Raw genomic sequence first — 18,051 nt, 5'->3', positions numbered from 1 at the left:
CAATTCTTCACATGGTATCTGGGTAGCTCTTTCAAAAGTGTGATCTATCTCTCTGGAGGAGTGTCCTTGGTAAGTGAAGGCCCTTTTGAGATTTGTGAGGTGATGATCACAGGTGTTCTCCTCAGTGCAAATTCAGTGGTGTCGGAGGGTTTGGCTGTATATTACAGCTTTCTTGGTGTGTTTAGGGTGATTGCTATTTCTGTACAGATATGTATGTTGTCCGTGGGTTTCTTATATATGGTGGTCTGTATTGTAATATTCTGCATACTGACTAACATGTCTAAAAAGTGAATGTTGGTGTTGGAGTATTCCAGAGACAGTCTGACACCAGCATTCACTTTTTAAACATGATGGTCACTATCCAGAATGGTACAATAGAGGCCACCACCAATACAGATCACCACCACCCCCACAATTACTACACCCCACAATAGAGAACCATCAATATTCCTGGATCCTACACCTGCACCTTCAGAAATGTAATACATTTCATCCAGTGCACCAAGTGACCTGATGGAAAATATGTAGAAGAAACCAAACAACAACTGTGCACGAGAAGGCACTATCCCATTTTGTCCTTAGAGGTCCTGCAGGAACTATTCCTCATTTGTGGAACTCATGTTTTCTAATGACCATGCCTTTAAAATTTTTATTTCTGCCATATATCTGTCTGTATCATCTATCTTTTCAACCAAGGTTCTTTGGGTGAATCTGATATATTTTATTAGACCAATTTAAATATTTGGAGAACAATTTTTAAGCAAGCTTTCAGATTCAAAAACCCTTCGTCAGGCTAAGGAAGTTTCAGCAGTTGATGTGTGCTCTTCCTGGATAGAATGAAAAGTAAAGAAGCCAGAGGCTGGGCTGGTATGCATACAAGACAGGCAATCAGTGAAAATGTAGATTGAGGAGTCAATGGTTGAGAGAGGCTGGGTGGGGGGGGAGAGCAGAGAGATGAATAGTGGAGAAGTACCTGGGAAGTCACTGACTGCCTGTCTTGTATGCATACCAGCCCAGGCTCTGGCTTTTTTACTTTTCATTCCATCCAGGAAGAGCACACATCAACTGCTGAAACTTCCTTAGCCTGATGAAGGGTTTTTGAACCCAAAAGCTTGCTTAAAAATTGTTCTCCAACTTTTTAAGTTGGTCTAATAAAAGATATCAGATTCAGCCAAAGAACCTTGTCTGGACTAAATATAGACATTGGATTTATGGGACATTATAACCTGCCTGACATCTGACTCCCCAGGTGAAACCTCCACTTTTTACCAGCTAGTCTCATTCCCTTCCCCCCACCCCTCCTGTCTCCCATCATTTGACTACAACTACATTCAATCTCCCTCCCGGCCCCCCCCCACCCGTCTCTCACCTACTGACCACCTCAATTTACATTTTAATTGACTAGCTTTCTTGCATACGTAGTGGCCTCTGGCTGCTTTACTACTCTACCCAGGAAGACCACAGGCCATCTGCAGATGCCTCCTCAACTTGAGGAAGGATGTTTGTGCCCCAAAACTTGCTAAGAAGAATTTTTCCAACTATTTGAGTTGGTCTAATAAAAGATACTGGATTTACCCAAAGAACCTTGTCTGCCTATGTCCTTAGACCAACACGGCTACAACCAACACCCCTGAAATGAGATACTTGATAAATGATAAATGATGTTTTTGGGCTGCTCCATTAGTTAGATCAATTCTGTTTTTCTAACCAGTAGGAAAAATAATCAGGGTAAGAAACCATCAATTGTATTCAAAGTTTTAATGAAGTCATATAGTTGGGAATGGAAAATGTGTAACAGAGCTAATTCACTGTATTTCCCCTCTATGTCAGGACATACAAGAGGGAATGTAGAATGTTTATTGAGATAAAGATAGAATATAGGAATTCTGAATAAATGCTAGTTACTTTTGCCATACAAATTGCCATTGCAAAATAACAGGACTTGCCTCAATCTTATGTTTTATCAGCATAAAGCCCCACACTCTTAATTGTGTCTTATTTATTGCCTCTTCATCATCATTAAATTGAGTGAATAAGTTTATCTTTTCTCTGCACATATTTCAAGGGTTCGGGGGACAGATAAGGGAAAAAAAAAACTAACCAGATTTGCTATGAAATGTGGGCTGTATGCCTAGGTGTGTTACATGATATAATCAATTAGTATAATGTAGTAAACTGGTAAAGTTTATAGGGGTAATAAAAATCTTTCTAGGTATAATCATTCTCTTTGGGCCTCATCAAGATCCAAAAAAATCAGTGGGTGTCTTTCTATTGACTTCAGTCATAAGTGGAGCACTCCTAGTAGCTAGCTAAGCTCATGGGATTTCTTTCTTAGGATCCCATCATGTGTTCATTTAAAGGCTCCATGGGACCTGATCCCCACACCCAAAAATCGTACACCCTGCCATGCCATGTGCATGGCAGGAGGAGTGATTTTTGGAATGGGGGATCAGATCCCAATCATGTGCTTTATGCTTTCCACTGCAGGAGAAGCCCAGGATCATCATCCCAGGTTCCCCCTGCAACAGCAAGTTGAAGGCTGGGTGCCCAAAGCTTGTCATGATCCAGTGCTATCCTGAGGCTGGAGCTGACAATCAGCCGACAATCAGGATCTCACCACGGCTAGTTCAAGACAATGGTGCAGTCCCAGGATTGGGACCAATAACCAGCTGATACTTGGCACTGGCCCCGAGACTTGCATCTGGGCTTGTTCAAGACTTTGGTGTTTCTTGGTGCTAGGACAGACCATCTGCTCATTGTCAGCCCTGCCCCTGTGTCCGTCCTGGACACGTCCCATGTCAATGTCCACTTAAGACATTATGCAAACCAGCCATAAAAATATTCTGTTACTAGTGGAACAATTTTATGGTGGGTTGGACATTTTAAGGAACCTTAAGTCAGGTGCATGTGTAAAACCCTTGCCATTTATGCCATGATTAACACATTAAATGTGTTAAATATATCATGTAGAGGGACCCTTAGTTTAGCATACAAGTAATGAACTAAGGTTAGAAAAACTGGACTTTGAATCTAATTAAAGTTGAGCTCTGTGAGATAGCTAATGAGCCAGGATTTAGGAGTATAATCTCATGTTTGAGAATATATTCACATTTTTGGTTCATTAAGCATCCCACAGGGTGCTGCTTTTGCTCAGCTTTCAGGCACTGGGAGCTGAGCAGACAGAGCAGCAGTGGGACAAAGTATCTTCCTCACTTCTCAGACGTGGAGTTCTGGTGTATAAGAAGCCACTGGAGAGCAGCTGGTAGCTGCTTCTCCCCTCCCCTCCCCTCCCCTCCCCTTCTAGTTTATGAGTGTGGTGAGAGAAGCTTCCTCTTCTGCCTTCTCCAGACTGGGGTGATCCTCATCTTTGGGGCTATGGAAAGACATTACACATAAACTGATTTAAGTGATCAGAAACTGGTTTAAATCTGTTACAGAACAGATGTTCAGTGCACAAAAACTGGTTTGAAAAACGGCTGAAACCTTTTTGAGATAAATCTGGTTAAATGTAGTATCAGATTTAACTGATTTGGCTCAAACCGGTTTATGCAGTGTCTGTCCCAGATCCTTTCCTGGTTTCAGTTAAATCAGAGTCCTCCAGGATCCCAGATGCTTTGCAACTCTGGGCGGAGTTCTACTCTCTGCTCCAGCCCAGAAGGGCTGGCCCCATCCCTCTGCATCCTGGCTGTAGCTTTGGCAGAGACTGAAGGTACAGAGCACCTGCCTGGGAGCTACCTGCTCCCCACCTCCTCATCACCACTCCCTGCTTCAGTAGAGATTCCCCCCCTTCCCTCTGTCTTACATAGGCACCTCTCAGCATAGCTAGCATACCACATGCTGGCTACAATACAGTCTGTGCTTTGGGAGATAGGACAAAGGCAAACAGGGCAATGCCCATATAGGGCTTTTTATAGCTAATCAACAGGAAGCTGGTAAGGTCCCTCCTTTGAAAAAGTTGTTTAAGAAGAGCTTGAACAAATGAGAGATCTTTTTGTTTTGCTGATGGGCTGATAAATGCTCCCTGTGTAAATCCCTGCTATGTAAGCAAATGGTGTGTAAATCCCTGCTGGCTCCCTTGCTGACCAGGGGGAGGGGGGAGACCCCTCCCTAATCAGAGTATCCTGCCATGGCCTGGCCACGCCCCCCACCTTAGCTCAGCACTGTGGAAGGGAAGCGGGGATGGCTGCTCTAGAGCCGCCCTTCCCCCTACCCCCCAGCTTCTAGCCTGAGCCACTGCAGGCATGTGCCTGCATTTTTTCAGTCCAGAGGGGATGTTTGTGTAGTTACAAACTGATTCAGTCTAGCCAGGTTAGACTAACCTGCAAAGATTGAATGAATTTAGGTTCAGGCTTTTTGAATGTCTGGGCCTAGCCTGTATGTCTTTCCCCCCTGGCTCTACTCTGGAAAGAGTTAAGCCAGGGGAAAGTGTACAAGTGTTCATTCTCCCAGAAAAGACTTCCCTGGAAGTAACTTGTAACTGATTGGAGTTGGGTTAGTTTTCTTCCAGAACTGCCGTTTTTGCTCCAGGAGGAAAACCTGGAATGTCTGTACACTCGTGGTTTCTACCATGAAACAGAACTTTTGTATGTTGCCTTAATTTTAAGGCTAAGGCAAGAGTATGTTACAAAAATAGATGATTTAACAGATTTTCAGGGATGTATGATTCACATAACCTGAGTATCTTGTCCCATAATGTTTTGATCAGCAAGAAGCAGTACAATGCATATTTCGAAAACCTTTAAAAAAACCCAAAGAAAATGCAACATAATTAAGAGATCTGATAACAGTGATGGCAGTAGCTTCTTTTAATTAGTTGAGATAGTCTACAGTTCTCCTTTTCATCTACTCAGATTCTATTACCTGTACACTCATTATCTGCATTTTGAATATGAATGCTAAAAGACTGTATTAAAATATAAAAGCTGTGTAAAGAAGTGATCAAGTTGTAATACAAAAAGTTCTCTTTCAGTGAGTGCCAGATTGCCTACTGATCCTATTCCCAAATCCATACGCAGCAGTTCAACAACTCTGTGAAACTCCTCATTTATTTGTTCTCATAAAAAGGCTGCTTCCCCTTGTGGTAAAGTCATTACTTCACTTGACTGCACCCATCTTTGTAGTTAATTCTTAAACACTTTCAGAACTTCCGGGAAAGCTGCTGTCATTTATAGTACAAATGCAGAAAAAACAGAGTACAGGGTAGTTCTGCACTCTGGTCAGTTGCAGTGTGTGGGGTGGTGCTGATGGCTGGGCTGTCGTGCAGCCAACCATCAGCTGCAGCAGCAGCTATTTTGTGCCTCCCTCAGTCACTCCACAAAGGCAGTGCCTGGGGCTTCTGCCCCTGTTGGTCCCCTACACACTTAAGTTATTGTTCATCAGCAGTTCCTTGATATGAGGATGACAATCTTCCAGTAAATAGGGAAGTCATTGGTGAATCTATAGATAACTGAAAAGGCCAATCTGAGATCAGCATGTTTGACTATAAATGTGAGAAATAGTTTCAGGTGGAAGGCATGGATCCTGATGATGTTGGGTCACATCTCTATCCCTTTGTCTTTGTCTATCCATAGTAAGGTGAGGTTGCCCAAAATAATCAATGCCTTTTTGCGCGTCACAGAATCTTTAGGGATGATTCAGTGCTTGTGTCTCCCAGGTATTTATGTTAATAATATATTTCTTCAGGTTGACTTTCAGGGTGCCCTTAAATCTCTTTTTTTGCTCATCTCAGGTGGTTACCATTGGTGAGTTGGGAGTATAGGGCCTGTTTTGGGTGCTAGTTGTTAGGCATCCTTAGGACATGTTCTGGCCAAAAGACCTGCTGCCACATAAACATGGCTTCAATGCTGGTGGTATTTGCTTGAGCCAGAATGCTGGCATTTGTTCTTCTGTGCCTCCAGTTGATATGGAGGATTTTTCCAAGATATTGCTGATGGTAACGTTCCAAAGCTTTCAGGGGGTTCCATGCTGGAGTATTTATTAATGACCTACTGCTATGTTTTGTCTGTTATCTACTCAAAAATTGAAAATCAATTCTGTCCAAATGTATCTTTGGTTATGTTTAATTTATTTGATAATATGAGAGGGAAAAACACCAAGGACTATATTTAGTGTTAACAGGATTGTCACTGTGAGAGAGAACATTATTATGTGCCTATTTGATGGAGCGAAGGACCAGCACAAAGTTTATGCATCACTATGTTAAGTGTTTTGGTGTGATAAAAGCTACCACACAGCAACAGATTCCACCCTGAGAAAAATGGAGCCAGATTCCAATCTCATACTGCTTATGTGTTGGCATAACACCATCTATCTTAATAGATTTAATCCTTAATTGCGTGGGTATGAGAGAAGAATCAACACAGCAATGTATGTTATAATTTGTATAAGCATAAAACTACCCCTTAATAGATATTGATGTACATTTTAAATAATAAATATAACACATTTCCAGCAAGCAGAATCCATTCATACATAATCATAGGGCAAAACGGGCAGCACTGATAATGCATTTCAGTTTCTAGCACAAGCTGATCTGTGAGTATAGGCATTAGTGTTTTGGAAAAGTGGATCAGTATTTCTACATTTCTTTTGATTATTTTGATGTTATTAAAATAGGGTCAGTTTGTTATAGCTTAATTAAATCCACGGTCTTTTTTGAGACTACAAATTAACATTTCTAAACTTTGCAGTCTGTGGATCAGATGAATTTGCTCCTCTTTCAACCACTTCTAAATGCTCTGTCCCTCTTCCAGCTGTGTTTCAGCTATACCACCTAATACATTGGGGCAGGAAAAAAGTGTATTATGTGCAGGAAACACTTTAACTTAATACGTTCCAATTATAAATTGCTTAGTTAAAAAAAAAACACAACAAAAGCCCATGATCACAGTACTAAGACATTTACCTTGCACTGTAGGTAGATTGGCTTTTGTTGACGATTCTTTTTTTTTGTTATTTTTGGTTATACTTTGGTAAGCCCTTAAGGGCACTCTTACACTTACAGTTTGTCTTCTGTTAAAGAAATTGCCATATCTATAATCATTTTAAAAAGTAATATTTGTTTTTTCTTACATTGTTCATCCTATGAACACTGACTTTCCTCTCCAATCTGACTTTTTCCCCACTCCTTTCTCCCACCTCAGAATGGGTGATTCCAATATTTGTCATGTGCTTTCCTAAATTATCATCACAGATATATGGGGATGAATGCAAATTTGTTACCAAAGTGATAACTTTTTATCATGAAAAGAAAAACAGAATTATTGTCCACTTATTTAAATAAAATAATTATTGGCTTTAATTATGGCTGTCAAATGATTAAAAAAATTGATTGTGATTAGTTGTGCGATTTAAAAAAATAGTTGCATTTAATTACAATATTAATCACACAGCTAAAAGCTCAAATTTCTGCAAAATTCTGCCAGTATTTGGATAGTTGTGGGTTGGGGGCGTGGTGTGTGTTGGGGGAGGATTTGTGAAGGTGTAGGGGGATGTGGGTGTGTGTGGGGTTTGGAGCCCATGGATGGGGGCGGGTTCCCCGCATGCCCTGACAGGATGCAGATTACTATGACTTGGGAGTGAGTGTCAGACACACGTGCACACACACATGCACACAGCCAGACATGACCCCCCCCCCACACAGACGCACACGCAGACAGACACCTGTGGGAGGAGGCACAACATGGCATTGTGCGGCTCCTGGGGCAAAGGCAGCAGGGCGCAGAGCTCCATCCCACAGTGGGCAGCCCGCACCTACCCTGCACACAAATTTGGGGCCACATGCTCCCTATGCCTCCCCTGGAAGTATGCACAGTGGCAGGGAGCTGCACCCCCCCGCCCCCACCTGCACTCCTGGACAAGCCTCTTTCACCCTTGTGCCATGGCCTGCCCTGGCCCCTGGGGCCCCATTCACCCCAGCCCCTGCCCCACTCCCTCCCTCACAATGGGGGCCTTGATCTTCCCCCCCAAACCCCTTCCCTCTCTTGCCACCCCACCCCCTCCACAGACTGACCAGTGTGGCGCTGCTGTACACGCAGCGTGCAGGCTGTGGCTGCTCGTGTGTGTCTGTGCCTGTGTGCACCCCTCCTCTCCATCCTCCCCCCCAAGCTGCAGCAGCCTGGAGCTCATGCTCAGGCTGCCCTGTGGTCCTCTGTGCTGCCACTGCTGCCCCATTGGGTGGCCTTGAGGTGGCAGTGTGGAGTCTGGGCGTAGGCTCCAAAATCATGTGCACGATTAACACAGTAAAAAAATAATGCAAGAACCGATTAACATGTTAATCACGCATTAACTGCAATTAATTGACAGCCCTAGATTTAATCTGTTTTATAAGGGAATCTTTACCTGTTAGACAGAGAGAGGTCATTGCAATAAATGAAATTAATTGGGAAAAATTAATGAATACTATAAAGCCATCATTTTAGTTGCATAGATCAATACTGTACTCATTAATACTGCTCACATACCATCTAGATGAATTCAGTCTTCAAATTCTAGGGAGGAAATTGATCAACATACTTATTGATTCATGGTGCTTATGACTATAGTACTTGAGTATCTTGGAAACATCAATTCTTGCAACTTAGTTTTCTCATTTTATATATGAGAACCTGCTATCAGTAAGTTAAGGGTAACAGTTGGTAATGTTATACAATACTTGGAGTTAAAGCTCTGACCCAAACCCATGTTTTCATAACTCCAAATTCTTTTTATTATTTCCTCTTACTTCTTAACCACAAAGACTACCCTATTTTCATGAAATCTGCAGAGCGTGAAGGAGATATTGCCTTGTGAACAGATAATTCCCGTTCCCAGTTGAACAGGCAGCCTCATCGTGTCTGATATTTCATAACTTCCCTGTTGTAATTACAGTTATTGCTTAAATAGAAAAGTAACAAAAAAAGGCGCATTGAATGTGTTATCTTTTAAAACAGTGTAGCAGCTGGGGAAAAAAGATACAAACAGCACCATGTGACTGGCCAACTCCCTGCAGAAGTGCTATGGAACCCACTAGCATTTTAAGGATTCCAGTTGAAAAACAACTAGAGTAAAGTATCCTTCATTTGTTTCATATTAGTTTATGCGGAAAATGCCACAATGCATACTTCTTAGCATTTTTCTTTCTGTAGACTATTTTCTGTTCTGTGTGAATGCGAACTACCCATCATCTTTTCAGGTTTCTCCATCCATACTGGAAAATTCTTGAAAAGGACTTTTGTGGACAGTAGTTCAAGAATAGCTGTTTAACGTAATATTAAGTATCATGATGTCAAAGTAGAGATTGCCATTTGCATCTTGATATTGCAACTAAATTTCGGTCATCCTTCTGCCATAATTGGATGGAGCATAACTATCTAATTCCTTCCCAGTCATACTCTTATCACCTTTCAGCTCGTCTAAATTATAAACTGTAATTCCTTCTTGACAGGGTTATGTGTATCTGTCTGTTCTAAGGGGCATTGAGTACTCCGCTCTGAATACTGTGGCCAAATAATAATTGTGGTTTCTATGCAGCACTACATCTACATAATGTTATTTCCGTAAGTATGTTAGAAAAGGTGAAAGCAATTGTATGAATCTCTAAACAAACTCATCAGGCTTGAAAAGAGGCTGCTGTAAATTAAATTATAGTTATTATTCAAGATGTGATGTTAAGGACTGGCTTTAGAACTTTCTTTTTGGCTATTCAATTGCAACCGTTGTATCCCTTCAATTACTAGTGACTGGATGGAAAAAAATAGAGTTAAGCAGGAAGTGGTAGACAGGGGTTATGGCAGACTGCAGAGGTGAAGAGCCCCTGTACACTATTTACAGCAAGACCTTGCCAGTCAAAACAGTAGGAAAAGCATATGCATGCAAACAAGTATGCCATTTAATGGCCATGCCAGCGCTGAAGAGTCAGAAGAGTAGCTAGTAAACTGCTTAATGGAGATTTGGTTGGATAATTTTGCATGTCTGTTATTAACCCAAAATTTTCAGGATGGACATTTCGTGTAGTCTGAGCCAAGAGAGCAAGTTGGTAGTTGGTATAGTCAAGACGTTTTCCAGGAAGTCATCAGTTACAAAAGTTGTCTATTCCAGAATGAATCTGACACAATGTGTCAATTCCTTCATATCTAATGATGGAAGAACATTTTTCATGAAGTATTCTAAGACTCATTTGTACAAATTTAGTGCATTTTAGCCCTGTAATGAAAGTATTCACTTGGGTAGATCACCATCTTTATGTTAGCTATGTGTGGTTTTAAATCTAAATAAATTGTAAGCAATATTACAGTTTATACCTGAATTTAATTATCCTGAATAGGGTGTAGTATAGAAGAGACATTTGTTGACTTGCCAAGTCAACTGAAATGAAAGTATGGCTAAACACATAATTACTTTTCTAGGCAAATACAATGCGTATTCTGGGGGAGTTCAGCTGTACCCATTGTGACACCAGGTTATCAACTATGTGCTTTCTTTTTTTTATCTGTAGCTTAGTCAAAGCATTCATAAGACAGTGAGTTGATTTCAAATTTAGTTAACTTCATCTAGTAGTCTTTCAGTCCTGGAAATGTTTTTGCATGTTTCAGAAAATGTTAAGCATTTTTCAAAGTAACTTCACAAGTATCTTAGTTTTTCAGTTTATAATAGAGTTAAAGGGGGGAAGAAACACAAAGACATGAGGTTTACTCAGTGTTGAATAATGAAAAATTATACTAAGTTTAACAGATTTTTGTTTTAACTTACAACCTCTTGGCAGCATAGCTAAAAATCTATTCCTGCTTTGTACTCTTATTAGTTAGCCATTGTGAGGTTAAATCAACAAAAATCTTCTCCTACTGCACAGCATGAATTCAATTTATTAGGCTGCTCTCTCCATCTGTTATTTCTAGCAGTTGTCTTAAACAACAAGCAGGCTCTAGTCATTGCACCATCTTGACTTAAGTTTGCAGCTGTGATGTCAAACCTGCAGAGAAGGGTACTATTGCTAACAGTATATTGTGTAGTCCAGAAACAGAAAATTCTGTTCTCATCAAATATGTGCACAAAAAAAGGTTTCAGGCATATTTTTTTTTCTGACACAAGGAAGTTAGTTTTTAACATGGTCCTTATATGCCTGGGCTGGTATTGTGTATGAGACAGGCCACCCACCACTAATATAAAGAGAATGAAGGCTTATTCTATAGTCTAGTTCATTGTACCTATTGAAACTATTACACACAAACTAAATACTGTCTCAACAACTGTACTACATATGATCTCCCCAAATGATTAGCATCTTTTGAGACTTACTATATCATGTCAGGCTAGTCAGATTGTAATTACTTCCCAGTTCTCAACAACTGGCTTTACTAGATGATTTAATCTATAAATTCATTATCTTGTAATGGGCCTATAATTCTGAACTTCATAGAATGATCTGAATGAACCAGTTTCCAAAAGGCCTATAACTAAGAATTATAATCACCAAGCCAAGAACGTCAACGTTATGAACAAATTCTGTTCATATCTGGAGAACTAGAGGGCATCAGTTTTGACAAAGGAAAGCTACAGAATTGATACCTTTCTCTACTACTGACAAAGGAAAGCTTCAGTAGCAGAGAAGACCCCAAATCCCTTAGATCAAACGCCACTGAGGTTGTGAGCCAGATTGGGACTGTGGGGCTTCAGAAAGGCTGGATCTGGACCAGGGGGCTTCTTGCAGGTCATGCCAGCACAACAGTTCTAGAAGCCACAATCCAGAAGCACCCTGGGCTGGATCTGGAGGTAGTCTAGTCACAAAGGGTGTTTACACACGTGCTCTGGGAGTGGGTAGGAGGGGGTGCTTTAATTAGAGCTGCTCTAATTAAAGTACCTAAAGCATCTCATGTATCAGCATTCCCAGGCTGAAAAATGGTGGTGGGAGCACTTTAAAGCTCATCAAATGGGCTTTAGTTAGAGTGCCCCGACACCATTTTTCATTACAGGGATGCTAATACACCAGATGCTTGAGTCTGGTGGAGTGTGGTAACAACCATGCTCCAGCAGACTTGATTAATGAAGCCTCACTGCATGTGTTTAGGCATCCAAAGAAGCCCTGTGGGCTGGCTTCATCGTATGGTTATAGGTTTGATACCCCTGCTTTAGAATGTTGGAGGACTTCTTAAAAGATTTTTTTACATAAAGATGAGCTCCCAAATGCTTATTTCATAGGAAATATAACTTGCAATTCATAATGCTGTGCAATTCAAAAGATACAGTGGTAGGAGCCTTCCTGGCCTACTCTCCCTTTGGAAGCATACATTTCTTGATATTGCTTGGGCAAGGGGGCAAATGGACCTACTCAGGCAGGGACACCATGAAGAGTTATGGTACATCTACACCACCTTGACAACCCCCTGAGACTGCTAAGAAGAAACAAAGCCTGTTCCCTCCCTATCCATGCTCTACAAAAATGTCGTGTGGTTACGGCAAGAACAGTGATGAACATACCCATTAGTACTCTGAGGAGCACACCCAAGTCTGGGCACACGGTAAAATGCAACTTGTGGTATTTTTTCAGTGTAGAGAATGGAGATGAATGAGTGAGGCTTGTTGTTCAGCTGTGGTTTATTCTTACATTTATTTCCTCAAAGGCTTAGAGGAGGTAGCACAAGCCCCATTTTGTAATTTAATTTTGGAAATGAGATAAAATTATTGTTTTCAGTATGAATTATTTTAGACTGTAACTACTTGTTTCTTAGATCAAAGCAAGAGCATTTTGTGGACCAAAGATTGTTCAACAGGTCTCCCAATTATACAGCTGACTCAATAAAATATATTACTGAACAAATCCTGCTTCTTGTGTATTTCCTGGATCATCATGGCTAATACAACCGTACAGCATTACTACATCAAATAAGCAAAAGTCGTTTCTGAGTTGCAGGGCCAGATGATTGGTGAGTCAAAAGTAAATCTGGCGTCTCCTTCCCTTGCTTTCGTGGTACAGTGGGAATAGATACCAGGGTAGGAAGCAGATGGTATAGCTTCTTTTGTGGCTGGCAAAGTTATTATTAAATCCAGTTTATCACCTTGTGTTATTTTGGTATGTTACTTTGGAGAAACGGCATTCTTGTGTTTGAGGCACTGGGCAGGAAAATAGGATACATGGAATTGTCATTCTGCATATGCCATAGTTTTCCTATGTAATTTAAAGCAGTTAAATTTTTCTGTTCTTCAGTCTTCCCATCTGCAGTATTAGCAGTATGCCTAATGGAGGCAAAATGTGTTAGTACATATTCAGTGCTTGTAGAACTCCTCCAAGGACAGATGCTGTACATATGTACAAGCCCTTATAAACACTTGTGAATGTTCTAGATGATTAAAGGTAAAAGGACTATGTAGTAAGTATAGTACTCCATGATACATAATAAAAGCAAAGGGGATAGCAAAATATCCATCCGAATAAGTATTTTGATATCAGTTTAACTGTTATGAAAGTTATGATTTAATTTATGTATGTATTCCATCAGATTTGTGTAAAATTAGGTCTTGTTTATGTGAAAGAAACTGGAGATATCTTGTCTTTTACAGCTATGCCTTAATTACCCTGTCTGTGTCATGAAGATGACAGAATTTCAGAAGGATTGGCACCTTATATTATGAAATAAAATGCTGGAACCAACTTGTTTAGTTCTATTTAATTTCATGCATATGATACTGATTTTCTGATGATTTTAATGAAACCAAGAGGTACTGCTATAAATGACATTTGGTCCTAAATGAGTAATAAGATTTGGAATAAGGCAGATGTTCTAAGAACAGGGAATGGGCTTGAATAGATTGTCATTTTGGTACTGGTCACTCTGCAAATAGGGAAGTATTTGATTCAGATTTGGCCGATTTGGAAGATAGCTATTCAGCCATAGACTATAATGGGGAATCACTGAAATACCTTTAACTTTGTCATTTTTTGGCTGATTCAGATAAAAATTGCCTGGATGGTAGCCCCTTCTCAGGGCATGAGGCCTGCCAGGTTTCATGGAGATAGGTGGAGGGGTTTCACTGCCAGGGAAAAACACAGCTTTCATTTTAAAAAGTGTGGGGGAACCCCCACCCCCAACAAGAACAAATATAAATTGATTCTACTTAGTAAGCTATATCCAGTCCTTTCCAAGAACAGAAAATAGTCAGTCTCCTGCTAAGTAGGAAGCCATGCCAGTCCAGCACCTTTCAGACGCTGTTGCTCAGGCAGAAACAGCTCACAAGAGGCACAGAAAACCTGCAGACAGAGACTTATATACTGTTTCTATGCCCCGCCCCCAGAGCACTGTGATTGGAAGGGAACTCAGGAAAAGATCACAGTCACTGACCAGCTACAGATGTCAGTGTTTCCCCCGCTGCTCCCCATCCCTTTTCTCAGTTTCTGTTCGCCTGAAAGAATGCCTTCCAAATCTCTGAACCTTTTCCCCCAATCAATTTAGATGTTTTTTTTTTCCTTTTCCTGATTTGATTTGGATTCAGCGATTTGGCATGTGAATTAGGTCGAACCTTCTCCAGATCGAATCCCGGACTGAAGCTTCGCACAGCCCTACTGGTCACAAGTTGTTTTGCAGCGTACCCCACAAGTATTTTTTATCTACCCTGACTATACTTGTGATAGGTATTCTTTAACTATTTTAATTTTTTTATATCCCTTGTCATGTAAGGAGGATTTTCTGGCTAAATAATAAGAGTTTGATTTCTCTAATCTTATAATCCATTGTGATTTGAAGAAAAAAATCTTTCTTTGTATTAGTACACAATCAAACGACTTTAAATAATAATGAAAGTTTGACTAACCAATTGGTGTTTTCATCTTCTTATGTTCATGCTACTTGAAAGAAGAGTGGCCAGGAAGAGTTGCCATGGGGGAAGTTCTTTAACAGGAAGCACAGCTACTTATTGTCATAGTTGTCTCACTTAATATTTTTTTGTTCTCCTACTTAGGAAATTTTAACTGATCTGACATTTAACTTTGTGTCTAAGGATATCACAAAACTGCCTTAAATCCTAATGTGAAGGTTTAAGTGCAGCTTGAATGATGGATAGAAATTGGGTTGGTAATTTGCCCAGAGGTGATGTGTCAGTGTGATACACCTAGTTTAAAAAACAAACAAAAAAACTCTCATCGCTATATATTTAGTTAAATTATATGCAAAGATATCTACATTCATTTCCCACTTCTGCAACAAAAATATAATCTCATGCCCCAAATGTACCCTTGCAATGGATTTCTGAAGCTATCATAACAAAGCAATTTGATGTTCCACAAGGTTTTATTTCATGAGATAAAATGAAGTTGTAAGAAAAGAAGTAGCAATGATCAAGCTTAAAAGAAAAATGGAAAGTTCTAAATACGCCATGAATGTAGAGATGTAGTAAAAAGCTCTCATATGTGACATGTGATCATAAATAATAAGTAGAGAATAAATAACAGAACAGCCAAACAGCAAGATCAAGCAATCAAGTTGAAAATGCCTAGCCTTTCTGTAATCATGTTTCCAAATCTCTGCAGATCAATTAAGTTCCTTATCGTCCCTGGGGGAAAACAAACTGAATGCCATTCAGCTGCCATTTTCTTTTATTTTTGTGCATATATTAAGAGACAAGGGTCTGCCTGCAGTAGGTCAACACATAATACATCACTTTTCATACTGACACTAACTAGCAAATCTTTTTAACCAGATTTCAAAACATTGACTCTTGAAGGGAAACTTTCCTGTGTTTCTGACAAATCTGAATCATATGATTTAGTTTATCCCTGCCATAGTATAGATCCTGAAATCATAGGAAAGTAGGGCTGTAAGAGACCCCACAAGGTCATCTAGTCTACCTCCTACTTTTGGAAACGTCCCATCCACTATTTCTCTAGGTGGCCTGTTCCAATGCTTCACCACCCTCATAGTCAGATATAAAGAGAAAATTTCTGAGAGATTTGACAAGACATTGACACAGGATATTGTAGAAGCTGATAATTTATCCAGGATCAAAAAGAGATTAAAGAAATTCTTGGAGGAAGGTGTACCGGTAGCTACTGAGCATAGGAGTTAGGGGTACCATACAGTCTCTGAATCAGAATTTTCTGCACCCTAAATCTCAGAGGCTTTAAGTGGGAGACAACCAGTGGAAAAAATAAAACCTGGTCATACTCTGTTAACTCTTCCTTTCAGCATCCACTTTCTGCTACTGTGTGACATAGGAGACTGGACAAGATGGGCCTATGGTCTGACCCAATAAATAGCAGTTCTCCTGTTCATATTGCATAGAGAGATCCATCAGTGTGGTTTCTACAAAAATCTATCATGGGCAATTGGGTAAGGCCACCAAGTTACCTCCCACTCTGAACATTAATTTGTCCTTCATTTCTCTTAGACACGCACATAAATAATTTTAAAAATTCCGCGCGCACTGCTTGCCAACATGGTAGAACAAAAACAGCAGAGCTTTACTTCTTTGTACATCACTGACAGAATAGTGCAGTACCAGCTAGTGAGAATTCCATGGTTGCACAGTGAACTTAACCTACAGAACCTGGCTGTGATACGCAACAAAGAAAGATGTAGCTTGACTGAGGTCCTGAGTCTAGAGCTCAGAGTTTAGGTTGAGGTTTCAGGCCTAGCAGCTAGATGTTAAAAAGTGTGTGTGTGTGTAACTGAACACTGTTGTGATACTATATGGAGTACTACAATCATGCCATTAGCTTCAGAACTAAACAGGAATGAAAATTTTACAATCTGTTACCTGTTACATACTTACAGCATGTAATATTAGACAGCATCTCTCTTTATGTACTTGACAGGCAGAAAACATGTCTCATCTGCTTCAGCCACAGACTACCCCAGGGCAGTGTACAAAAGTTGATTGATATTGATATTTACAACTAGAACAACCATTACTGTTAAGGTTAAAAAGTTAATAGAAGAGTGCACTCTGCTTAAATGTTTTATTTTGTTGTTTGGAAGTTAATACATACTGTAGTGTGCTCTTAAAATATTTCCATTACTTACTGTAAAAGTTCTTGAATTTGATACACTAGAATGGACAAAAAGTTGCTGAGTATCAATTTTGAGTATGTTCACTTCTCCAGGTAATTGAAACTTGCTGAAATAGAAACAGATTAAAATTCAGTGTAGGCATTTGTGTAAATTCCATTTAGACTGAAGATAAAGATTGCTCATGTCATACCATGTGCTGGATCAAAGGCTTGTCTAAGAAAAAGGTGTGTGTATCATATTCTATATGTAAAATATAAAAATACAAATAAACTTTTATTGGTTATTTAATAAGCAAAATTAAACTCTAATCAGGTAGTAGACTCTAAAATTTCCATTCCATTTAGCATGTATTTTAATCCCACACTTGTAGTACTTTATATATTGTCACAACTGTTTACAATTGCTACAGCACGTAAGAGGTTTTCATATGCAATCTCACCTTTTTACTTATCAAATGAAGCATAGGTTGGAAGAATCTAGGTAGTTGGAAGGATGGTTGAGATAAGCTGGAAGAATTTGCGCTCATTTTAGCAAGTTTGTGCTTTGAATTTACTTTATTTTTCTTGCACATAATACACACCTTTCCCCCCCAAAATCAGCCTTGCCTCCCCCTAATTTTGTGTATGTGTAATAAGCAGGGACAGTTGGTTTTCTGCCTGGGATATCAGCACCCTACTTTGATTCCTGCTCCACAGTGCAACAACCATTGTTACATTACTATTCGGGCAGCTGAAGGAGCCAGTTGACTTACTGGCTCAGTGTTCTTCAAAGATGTTAATAATCTTCTTTCATTTTTAATTGTGTTGCTGTTGCATTAATCAAAACTAACTTTTCTTAGGGACACTTTGATGATTGCTAGCTGCTCCTCATTTCTTTCCTCCTATTTCACAGCCTTGGAGACTCTAGCTGTTTTCAAAATCATAGATCCATCCATGGAGACCAGTCTTCAGCAGAAGCTAGGGTTTGAACTTCAGTTAAGCTAGGAAGGAAGGGCGAGTCAGTTGAAGATCAAACTCTGTGCTCTGTGCAGCCATAACTGGAAAAATAATTTTTCTTTCTTCATTCTGCCTTTCAA

The 18,051-nt window shown here is 40.0% G+C and overlaps 1 protein-coding gene across 1 annotated transcript in view; it reads left to right on the top strand.

Moving 5' to 3' along the window:
• Positions 1 to 18,051, top strand: part of LOC102386334 (serine-rich coiled-coil domain-containing protein 1-like) — a 361,000-nt gene that overhangs the window by 146,067 nt on the left and 196,882 nt on the right. The window lies entirely within an intron of this gene.

This window comes from Alligator sinensis, unplaced genomic scaffold (genome assembly GCF_000455745.1).
Source record: "Alligator sinensis unplaced genomic scaffold, ASM45574v1 scaffold194_1, whole genome shotgun sequence".
NCBI lineage: Eukaryota > Metazoa > Chordata > Crocodylia > Alligatoridae > Alligator > Alligator sinensis.
Note: the sequence above shows the minus strand (reverse complement) of the source record. Positions and strands in the feature narration are given on the sequence as shown.